A 12,318-nucleotide genomic window follows, 5' to 3' on the forward strand; every position below is an offset into this window, starting at 1 on the left:
CTCTCCCTCCTTCCCTCTCTTTCTCTCTCTCATAAATAAACATTTTTAAAAAACATTGAAAAAAAACAAACAACTATACACTTAAATTGTCTTATCTATAAAATGGGGGCAGATAGATACTTCATATCTATCTTGAGCAATTGTAAGGATTAAAGGAGCTACTACTGATATAATGTCCAGCACATAGTAAGTGTTCAACAAGCAGTTGTTATTACTTACAACTATTGGCTCATGAGGCCTACAGGCTGATGGAACAGACATTAATCAAATGATCATATTGGAAATGTAAATTTTGACATAATTGATATGAAGAAGAGGTGCTTAATATTATGAGCACTTACAATATGGAATTCTCTAAAACTTGCTAGGCAATGCATAATTAATCTAGCCACCTATAAGATCATCTGCAGATTAGAAGCAAAATGAACAGTTTATTAATTTTTGAGGATTGCTAATAAGGCAATAGTTATGTGGCTGAAATGGTCCTTATTCAACTTGGATTTCAATGCTACTATGATTATCAGCTACATTAGATCCCATATTCTGCCAAGATGATTCTTCTATCTCAATCCATTGGCCATTTTTGAAGGAGAGAAGCTTTCAGCTTAATGTCCTTCAGAATTCTATCAAACCTTAAATGAATGGGGAAGGGTGTGTCTTTTGGACTTCAAAAGATTTTCTTTCTCCTTTTCCAGTCATTTCCACTTTCCAGTCAATTCAGAGTATCCGTCAACTGAACCAGAGAAGTAAGGAGGCAACGAAGAATATTCATGCCATTTCTGCTAGGTACCATTGATTATGCTTTAGAAATCACCTTATTACTTACCACTTCTTGTTGGGGCAGTGGTGTTCATGTTACAGCCAAGCTATTGCAGTGTTTGGAAGAGGTAGAACATATTCAATCAATTCGGTTCCTTTGAAAATCTTATTTTAAGTTGACAGACCGGTGATTAAAATGGTAACAGTGTTGAAAGGAGAGGAGCCATTTTTATGTAAAAGACAAACTCTACAGTTAATATCAATGAGACAATCAGAGCAGTGGATAAGAGCCCAGAATCTGGGGGTAGACAGATCTAGGCTGACATGACTGAGACCTTGGGCTAGTTTCTTCAGTTCTCTGCAACTTAGTAATACTATCTCCAAAATGGAAACAATGTCAACAGTGGATTTTAAAATCAATTTTAATGGATTAATAAATTTTAAAGTGGATTTTTAAACCCATTTTTTATTGGCTTTGCCCTGATTGAAGGAGATGCTACCTGCACAATGGTTAGAAGATTGTCTGGTATATGGTAATTGTTGATTAAATGATCGTCATTGTCCCAGTGTTGTATCCATTAATGGGACTATGATAAATAAGAACACTTGAAGAATTTTGAGGTTCGATGAGTGATCTTTTTACTTTCTCAATTTTTTAGCCCTTTGAAAAGAGAAGAAGAAATCAAATTTTTATGTTCCCCTTGTCACAGAAATTTATAGTTGTATGTTATATGCACATATATGTATATATACCTTTTTAACCTACAGTGTATATAGAATACATACATATACACTCAAAATTATGAGTAGTAATATAATTATGTAATATATTTAAAATAGACTGATAAAGAGTATATTTAGGTAGGTTATATATTTTTTTTAATGTTTTATTTATTTCTAGGAGAGAGAGAGAGACAGCGTGAGCAAGGGAGGGTCAGAGAGAGAGGGAGTCACAGACTGAAACAGGCTCCAGGCTCCGAGCTGGCAGTCAGCACAGAGCCCGACGCGGGGCTCGAACCCACGAACCGCGAGATCATGACCTAAGCGAAAGTCGGACGCTTAACCGACTAAGCCACCCAGGCGCCCCGATAGGTTATATTATTAATATAATTATGTGTTACAACATGAAATATGTCTAGTACTATATTCCATTTTATACTATACAAAATATGACAAAATTAATAATATGTTGTTAGATACTATTCTTCGTATCTCTATTGGAATCTTTTTCTAGTTAAAAATAAAGAATTATTAGTATGCTGTTATTGTTTAGCTCTTATTTCATTATCATAAATTTAACTCTTCAATCCAGCTAAACTTGGAAGGGAGTTAGGAAACACGGAACCCATGGAACTGCAAAAGGAGCACAAAGAGTATAGGAGATTTCAATCAGAAGGGGGTGGAGGGTGCTCTCCCAAGCTACAGAAGGAATGATCTGGTAGTTAAGATAAAACAGAAGTCAAATTTATTAGATTTGTCCACACTCAGCAGTGGTGATCTTGCTGGTCTTGCCATTCTGGACCCAAAGCACTCCATGGCTTCTACAGTGTTCATGCCCTCCTTTACCTTGCCAAACACCACATGCTTGCCCTTCAACCACTCAGTTGTGGAAGTACAGGTGAAGCACTGGGAAATGTGTGTGTTGGGTCCAGTATTTTCCATGGACAGGATGCCAGGACCTGTGTGCTTCAAGATGGAATTCTCATCCTCAAATTTCTCCCCATAGATGTACTTGCTGCCAGAGCCATTATGGCATGTGAAGTCACCACCCTACCCCATCAGTCCCAGAACAATCCTGTGAAAGCAGGGACCTTTGTAAGCACATCCTTTGTCCCCAGTGCTCAGAACACAAAAGTTCTCTGCTCTTTTAGGAATTTTGTCTGCAAACAGCTCTAAGGAGATGTGGCCTAAGGGTTCACCATCCACAGCGATGTCAAAGAGCACCGTGGAGTTGAGCATGGCTGGGCCGTGCCAGCAGTTCTGGGGTGGTGGCATCTGCAAAGAATTATTTTTTTTAAGAAAAAGCTTTAGCTACATCCAAGTTCTCTGAGGGTTGATTTTTATTGTTCTTTATTTTGACAATTTAGTGGCAGTGACTTACAGTCACAGCCAAAGCCTTGCTGTGTAATCCTGTGGAAATGTCCCTAGGTAACAAGATGTGCCCACTGGTCATGGAAGTCAGTTCTGTTAAATAGGGAGGATTTTATCTGTCTGAATAAATATTTCCGGGCCTCCCCTCACTCTGTGGATTTGAGATGTGCACAGGCAAGAGGGGTCATCCCCATAAATCAATAGTTTCTGTGAAGCCACAGATTTAGAGCTGACAGTGGCTCTTTGGTTGAAATAAAGATTGTGATGTGCAGGCATAGGCAGCAACTGCTGGGAATAATGTGTGGAGTTGACAGGACTATTTCGTGCATATATATCAAGTATGGATAGGAAAAGTAATTTTTGCTCATTTTGAGATATGTTAACTAATTGATATCATCAAGAAAGGAAAGATGGAGCTACTTGGTGGAAATTGATGCCTTGTACATCTGTCCATGTATGCACACATACCTCAAACCCCACAGCCCAAGTCCAGTTTGTCCTTCAAGTATAGCTCAAGGGCAAAGTCCCATATCATTTATTACTCATCTTTATGCTACTCACAAGTTGCTGTGGAGGTAGTAGAAGTGGATCATATCTCCAAGGAAAGGTAGATAGAAAAGAAAAACAAACAAGGTTTTACCTTAAGAAAGAATCACTTGAATGAATGGAAGAAGAGAGAAAGACACTAACAAGATTTTCAGGAAGGGAGCAAGTGAACCAGTTGAGAACAGTTTTATAAAAGGTAGAGAGATTGCATAGAAAGAGCAACTATAGCTGGTGCTGAATACTCTAATGAATTGAGGATTAATAGGAATTCTTAGACTTACATTCTAGTGGATCTGATTTATGTATGTTATGCAGTGTTGTACCTAAATCATTCCCAGCAATTAAGTGTGAACTTGCTGAGAGAAGGTACCAGATTATATTCATTTTAGGAGCTTCAGGGCCTGGCTGCCATTTTAGGGATCAATAAATATGTTTTGAAAGTATGAATGGATGAATAAATGGATGAATGGATGCTGACCTTAGTATAGCCATTTATTGCCTAGGCAAAATTAAAATTATGAAGTGTTAAAGAAGTGATTTGATTTTGGTAAAATAAAACATAAGAAACCACTCTAGGTATGTGGTAGCTCTAGGGGTTCAAAAAATAAAATCCCCTTATTTCTCTACTGAGGAAGAACTGACTGAGAAAGTAGCACAACAGGGAGGCAAAAAGAAATAAATGAACTTCTTTCATTTAGCCTAATATTTTCAAAGTTCTGATTATATTCATATGAAATGTCCACAGTAGGTCAATCTATAGAGACAGAAGGTATATTAGTGCCAGAGGCTGGGAGGGAGAGAGTGATAGGAAGTGAATGCACATGCTATAGGAGCTTCCTTCTGGGGTGATAAAGATGTTCTGAAATTAAGTTGTGATGATAATTGCACAACTCTGTGAATATACTAAAAATTATTGAATTGTCCACTTTGAATAGGTGAATTTTTGATGTGTGAATCATATCTCAATGAAGCTATTATTTTTAAAAAGGCAATAATTAGGTATTAGTTTTTATTAGTGAAAAAAAGAAATACATTTTATTAATGAAATAAATCTAAGTTAAAATGTATGACCAAATGGGTTTGTTTATGCTCTCCCAATTTGTTCAGATTTACCTATCAGTCATTGACAAAGTAGGCCCTTGCAGTTCCTGCCTTTGTTTTCTCCCTTCTTACAGCTGCTCTGTGTACCCCTGAGTCTTATGGCTGAGAAAGAGGACCGCAGTGTACCCTTTCTGACAGCTGGAGAATTGAAAAAAGAGCCAAGGAAGCTGAATTGAGCATACCCAGTTTTTTTTTTTCCTCCAAAGTAACCAATCAAATAAACCACTCCTTCTTAGGGTGGAAAAGTGAGGAATTAGGGAAAGACCTGGAATATTACCCTAAGGGAGTTCCTTCATATGGAACCATAGGGAGTAGGGAAAAATTGTGTGTCCTCCTCCCTGCACCTTACCCTCTTTATGTCTAGTAATTATCTCAAAAATAACAACTAGTGGTATCAATTAAAAAAATAACTTGGGTTTGAATAAGATTTGAATCTAAGGCAGGTACCCTGGGTAACAAACTGTTAGGGAAGAAGGAAGAATAGTCAAAGCCAATGCCTCTGAACTTTCCCAGTGTCTCCCTTAGGCCAGACGCTTTGCGGTGCCACGGACTGCTCACTTTGGCTCTAAACTTTAAGAATAATCTCTGTGTCTGCATAACTTTTTACAGCCCTCAAGAGCTTTCATAGACTTATCTTCTCATAATAGTATTAATAGAGCTGGGATATAATATATTTATCTTCTTCAGGAGGTCCACTTATTATGATCATTCTGTCATTCCTACCATAAATATTTTTTTAAAAATTGGGAGTCCCTAGGGATCAGAGGATGTTTTCTTCATTGCGTATCAGCCAAGACCCACGTGTATAAATTAAATTAATTTCCTCTCACCCAAATCCTATCTGTAAAACATAATTGTAGTTATAATCTATCGATACCAATGGTATGGTAATGGAATGAAATATGGTATGAAATATGAACTATGACTCAATGATAGGACAAACCCCATTCTTCACATATTGAAGGACGTCACCCCATCTGGCGTGTGTGTGCATGCATATATATGTGTAGTTGCATAGACATGTGGGTATAGTTACATTCACTTTAGACATATTTATCTATTCCAGACATTTCCTTACTTTTAGATACAAGTGCCTAGAACAGTGTCAGATTCTTAGTAGGTTTGCGTTACATATTGGCTGCATGAAGCCTTGGGGTCATAGATATTCAGTATATAGAAGGATCGACTCTATTAACTCAAGCATTACTGGATGAAAGGCTTCTTCATTGAAACCAGCTACTGTTTGGTCCTGGCAATATTATTCTTACTTTGAGGCTTTAGTGCATTTTGAGAGTTGTGAAGCTTCCCATGGCTTTCAGAATTATAATTCAAATCTTTTATCCCTCCAGAACTCAGTACATTTAATTTATCGTGATTCATAAAAGACCAGTAATAAACCCTGTCTTTATTTAAACATGGGCACATTGACTTCCCTTTGTAGGAATCCGGTGCTCCTTATCTGCATTTCTCCATCTACTTATCATGGATCCTGCATGTGTACAAAAAACCATCTTTGTCAGTCAGGGGGAGATTTTATTAACTAAAGGTTCATTTGTTCTTCAAGTGACACTATCTCTTTGGAATTACCAGATGTTGTTCAAACTGTGCCGTCTCGCCTTTTATTCTGATGATGGCAAATGTTGTACGTGGTGAATAAATATTGGGCACTGTCCTCGGTCATCTTAAATAAATGTGATAAAATGAAAACATGTCGCCGCCGAGGTCTCATTTGTTCCCAGGAAGTCCACAGCACATTAAGGCTTGCGGACAATGAAAGGCAAATCAGCCATTCACTGGGTGTTCCATTATGAGATGTTCTTGTCACTTTCCTGATTCCATTTTAGATTAATATATAGGGAGAGATAAGATGGTATGTATTTAAATGATGACATAGTACCATCATAAAATTGTTTTGTTATAATTGCACAATATAGACAATTACACATATTGCGGTGGTCTTTTCCTCAAAATTTGCATTTAAAAGAAAAAGTGGCAGAAAATGAATTAATGGGAAATTCCTTAGGACTTGGGTCCATTGGGACTTATATTAATGCAGGTACTGTGTTCTGACCCTTCCTTGCTCCTGTGGCAAGATGGGTTGACTGTCTTTTGAGGAGGCGGAGGAGGCGGGGAGATTTCACTTAACTGGATGATCACAGAGCTAGATTTTGTCATTCATTGTTGAATCATGTATTAAATATTTATAATATAAAAGAAGTGGGAAAGAGCAATCTGTCAAAACAGACATTTTGGAATCACCATGCCCTTCTTTTGTGGGTGATGTGTGACACCCATGAATTAAGATTAAAAATAGGATATAAAGAAGAGTCTTTGCTTTCACAGTGGGGGAAAAGCTTATGAATGCTTTGATAATAATTGCTAATAATTATACTCAAATTGTATTACATCAAGAAATTGAGATGTGAACCACACTGGGGCACTAAGATTTCACAATAACAGCCACAATTTTTTTTCTAATTTATTACATTGTCATCAGTCTTGTGATTTAAAATCCTTTTACACAGTCTCCAGTAATATATGGAATTATTAAAAGTTGGTGACTGTTGTTCAGGAATGTTGAAAGCAATGAAGTGTTTCTGGGATGTTGCTGGAGTCCTTTGGAAAGGGTAGTTAAGTATCACTGATTAATTCCCATTCTGTGTCTCATGAAATACAGAAGGGGAAATTTTCTCTTCTACCAAGTATCTCATTGCAAACGGCAGCCCAGGAGTTGTATAAGCATTTTCCTTATTCGGTATAAATTGATTTGGTGTGAAAAATCTCAGACGGTTCCATTTCAAGCAATGTTTTATTTGGTGATGCAGGACAAATGTAGAGCTAAGTAGATTTGTAGGCTAATTTATTGGGCATTTTAATATTGTGTGTTCTCCACATCCGTGTGGTAAATACCTCAGTAATGCTTCCTTGGCCGTGTACTGCTCATGGCATGACCGACTCATCTTAATTAAATTCCTGCCTACAACAACCTTATTTCTGCTCACGGGATACATTGCTGTCACCGCGAGACATTTTCTAAGAAAATTGAGATAAATTTTTCACAAATGGAGCCTTTTCTCTCTCTTTTTTATACTCTAAATATTAGTCATCTAAATTAATATTAAGTTATTATGTACTCCAAATGAGTGCTTTACAAATCTTTCAAACCATGCCTTCTGTCAGGAGGGCTGGGGAGCATGTGAAAGAGGTGAAGAATGTGCAGGTGTGTTGGGTTAGTGATGGGTGAAATGACTTCCTGTGTCTCATCCCCACCTCCCATTGTTGGAATGCAAGGAGAGTCAGCAAATTGAGAAAGAAAAGGGCCTTGTGCTGCTGCCTCTTGTCTCCTCAATGAGGTAGTTGCAGTGTCATCTTGTCTTTGAGGAAGAGGAGGAGAGTTTGTCCAGACCTATGCACTTCCTAAGTAACATGAATTTCCCGTTCAGGAAACAGGAAGTGTCTTGAATTCTGTAAGGTGAGTCTCTTCCCAGAGTCCTCCCGACATGGCGGGAGGACTCTGGGAAATCTGTTGTTTCACTTAGAACTTTGTCATGACCTTCAAAAGTTAACCCCGCAAATTGACACAGGGCTTTTGGCATTTGTTCTGGGAATGTGCAGCTGTCATGTCAATGTCTAGAAAAATTGTGCCTTATAACCCAAAATGACTAATTAAACAAAACAAATGAAAACAAAATGCCAAAGCAATGGTGTATTCATTCTTCCTTCATTCTTTCCCTCTCATAGGTGAAGAACAGGCTTCAATTAACAGAACATGTTTTCCCCTGTCTTTTAGATCTTCAAGCCCACTTGCTCTTGTGCTAGAGCCACATCGTGACCACATCAAGCTTTTTCCAAGTGGAGCATTGTGCACTTTCTGTTCCCTCTGCCCTACTCATTTACTTCTTCTCATTTCAGTTTCAGCTCAAAAGTGCTGCTTTCCTGGAATTCCCACTTTACCCCAATTTCAGCTCCCTAGGATAGATAAGAATTCACTTACATGTGATCTCATAGCAATTTATACATTTCTTCTACTCTTACATATGCATATATTTGTATATGTATATATATGGATGTGTATGTGTGTGTGTGTGTGTGTGTGTGAGTGTTTGTGTGTACTGAGCACCTTCAATGTACCAGGTATTCATGTTCACATGAAGGACCCATCAGTGAGATGCATGTACAAGCCCTACATTTTAGTGGGGCACAAAGACCATGAAAAGTGCATATAAATAAGAAAGTCATTGTAGAAGGTGACCAGTGTTATGATAAAAGGAAAAGGATAAGAAACAGAGAACAGGAGTGGAAGAACCACTTAAAGTTTTAAATGAAGGGAGAGGGGACTCAGGATGGGCCTCATTGTAAAGGTGACGTTTTATTAAAGACTAGTTGGTGAAGGAGTGAGCTCTGTGGATATTTGATGGAAGAACATTTCAGGCAGAACAAACAATCAAAACAAAAAGCCTAAGACTTCAGTGTACCCCTGGGTTCAATGAACAACAAGAGGGTCAGAGAGACTGGAGCAGAAAATAGTAGGGTAGGAATGAATTGAGTTGTTGGATAGGAGCGAATATCATGTAGGACTTGTAAGTAACTGAGAATTTGACTTTTACTTGAGTAAAAAAAGACTTGATTTATATTTTAAACAGATAATGTGGGCTTCTACATTGAAAATATATTCTAATGGACTTAATACAGTTGTAGTCATAGACCATATGCTCCAGGAAGGCTGGAGTGGTATCTGTTTTGCTGTTTACTGAAACCCCAGGATCAAACCCAGTGCTTGGCACATTGTTGTCCAGTAAATATTTAATGGGAAAGAATAAAATGAGTACAAGGCACATCAAGATGATGTAATTGGAATCCATCCCTCTTAGGCAGGTATTGTAGACAGCCAATGTGAAAATTTCAAGCTCAGGATCTAATTTTATCCATTCATTGAATCTCTACTTCAGTACCCCCCCAACCAAAGGTTTGACTTTATTTATCCACCTAATTGTTGCTATATCCAACTGTTCTTTATTAGTCCTATTTTAATTTGCAATATATAAACTTTGATATTTCTATCAAAAATAAATCTGATGCTAGTTTAGGAGACTTTCCTCCTTAAAATGAACATGCCTCATACCCAAGCAAATGACTGGAACGTATCCCTGTGAGATGCCAGGGTAATGATTCATGGGGCAGGGGCTATACATGGCAGACCAGAATTTTACACTCTAGTGGGTAAATGATCCATGTTTTAGAATTAGTATGTATGCATTCCAAAATACATATTTACCTGGTAGTCTATAACTGTTCAGCAGAACTGTTACAGTCTAGTAAGTAAATAACATGTTTTTCAAAATTAGAATGTGTACCAAATATGTATTTACCCAATAGTCTGTAACAATTCTGAAGAAACCTTCCCAGTCTTTAGTCTATCAGGCTAACTTCTGGATGTGGTTTAATGATGTTTTGATTATGGACATAGTATTAAAGAAGATATGTGATTTTCAGAAGAGTGAGGAGTTTGCATGTAGCACAAACCAATTTTAGATGGAAATTTTAGTCTGGTTGTAGACGCTGTTCTTCCTAATTTTTTCCCCTTCTCTCCTCTTTTTCTCTGTTTTGTTCCTCTCTTCCCTTCTTCTTCCTCCTCCTCCTTCTTTTTAACTTGCAAGTTCCTGGAAGACTGAATGCTAATGACATCATGGTGAATTTTTAAATAATTTAATTCTTAGTAACATAATATGGCTTTGTAAGTGATTATTGCACAGAATTCTGAACATGGTAGGGGCCAGTATTCTAGTTGCTAATCTCATAGACATAGATTTAAAAGTTGGGTTCTGGTAAGCAATTTTCATGAACGTATCAGTTAATTAGTATACTTCACTACAGTTTAGGTAAGCCAAGCAAAAGAGAATCGTATTTACATCAACCATCTAAATATATTGGACAAGAATGATTTTTCTAGAGATAGCCGTGATGCCATGTCAGTGCTATGAGACACTGAGTTTTCAGTGGGACGTTATTAAATTTCCGTTGTAACAGATGTTCAGCCTGCTGTTGGCTACAGGAATAGAGAGTTTGACTCCTAGTTCAAGGTAGTTCATGGATGTGTAAAATTGTACTCAAAAGCTGTGCCTCTGGAACCAAATGACCAGGGCATTAGCTCTCTGAACTTGAGTGAGTAAGCTAACTGCTTTAAAACTTGATTGCCTTATCTGTGAAATGGGTGTGACATTAGTATCCACTTCATAAGTTTCTTGTGAATGAGATAGTATCCATAGATCATTTACTTTTCTTCAGATTACATACTGAATACTTAATGACTATCATTAATAATTATCTATAATAATCAGAAGAGTCCAGCTATACCTTCCATGTGAGATAGAGCAGGTAGTAGGAATAGCAAGGTTATGGGGCACCTGGGTGGCTCAGTTGGTTAAGTGTCCGACTTAGGCTCAGGTCTTGATCTTGCAGTTCATGGGTTCGAGCCCCACATCGGGCTCTGTGCTGACAGCTCAGAGCCTGGAACTTGTTTCAGATTCTGTGTCTCTCTCTCTCTCTGCTCCTCCCCCACTCATGCTCTGTCTCTCTCTGTCTCAAAAATAAATAAAAACAATAAGAAAATTTTTTTAAAAAATGAGTAGCAAGGTTAACACAACCCAGATCTTCAAGTATTTGGCTGGGAAGTTAATGAAGAGGCCAGGCGTGTAATTGGATGTTTCACTAATAGGTTATAAGTGGTTGTGCAAGTTTCTAAACAGCCTTCATGCTCTAATAAATACCTTCGTTTGACAAGTGAGAAAGCAACCATGGATCTGAAACTCCTTACTTGGAGCCATGTGAAATAGTCGTTTATGAAATACCCTTTAAAACTCCTTGGAGGTTCATGTTCTGCAAAAGTTGCCTTTTTAAAAAATCTAATTGGAAACATTGTTGCAGGTTGAGTCTGCATAAACTACTGTACACTCGAATTTTTTCTTTCATGACTGTGTCTATTTTCTAAGGCAGAGCACCATGGAGTGAGCCTCTATAAACCCACATGGGTTCTTTCCTCTGTGTGATGTCCTTTCTACAAGGCTCACTGCAGTATTCATCATGAGTTTGATGTCATAGATGAGAGGATCCAGAAAGGCATGGACTCTGTCTACTGATATAATGCTCTTTCCCTAGACCCTAGCACAGTACGTAATGCGGAAGTGACATGCAAGAAATCACTGTATTCTTGGGGCGCCTGGGTGGCTCAGTCGGTTAAGCATTCGACTTCAGCTCAGGTCATGATCTCACTTTTTGTGGGTTCGAGCCCCGTGTCGGGGTCTGTGCTGATAGCTACCTCAGAGCCTGGAGCCTGTTTCAGATTCTGTGTCTCCCTCTCTCTCTGACCCTCCCCTGCTCATGCTCTCTCTTTCTCTCTCTCTCTCCCTCTCTCTCTCTCAGAAATAAATAAAACCATAAAAAAAATAAAAAAAAAATAAAAAAAAGAACTCACTGTATTCTCTTTCATGACTGACTGGCTGAGTTAATTCTGCAGAGTCTGTGCCACTTTCCAAACAACAATCTGAGCATCCTTTGTAAGATGCAGGAGTTTTAGAACCATTCTCTATTGACATTACTAATTTAGAACATTTTTTGACACCTTAATCTGGGCTCTGCTCCTGGCATTACTCTAAACACTCCCCATTATTATTTCTTGGAGTGCTCATAACAACTCATCTAAGCCAATCCTATTATTATCCCCCTTTGTCAGAGGAGAAACTTGGACTTAGGAAGAAGAACCCCCCTCCCAACCCAATCAGATGGGCAACAAGTGATGAGCTGGGAGTCAAAATAGTCAGTGTG

At 38.1% G+C, this 12,318-nt stretch overlaps 1 protein-coding gene and 1 pseudogene across 1 annotated transcript in view; one reads left to right on the top strand and one right to left on the bottom strand.

Moving 5' to 3' along the window:
- RBFOX1 (RNA binding fox-1 homolog 1) overlaps nucleotides 1-12,318 on the top strand; it is a 1,463,629-nt gene that overhangs the window by 441,086 nt on the left and 1,010,225 nt on the right. The gene's annotated exons all lie outside the window — the stretch shown is intronic.
- Nucleotides 2,228-2,718, bottom strand: LOC144239266 (peptidyl-prolyl cis-trans isomerase A pseudogene; annotated as a pseudogene).

The sequence above is a fragment of the Crocuta crocuta genome, unplaced genomic scaffold (genome assembly GCF_008692635.1).
Source record: "Crocuta crocuta isolate KB4526 unplaced genomic scaffold, BGI_CrCroc_1.0 scaffold16, whole genome shotgun sequence".
Taxonomy (NCBI): domain Eukaryota; kingdom Metazoa; phylum Chordata; class Mammalia; order Carnivora; family Hyaenidae; genus Crocuta; species Crocuta crocuta.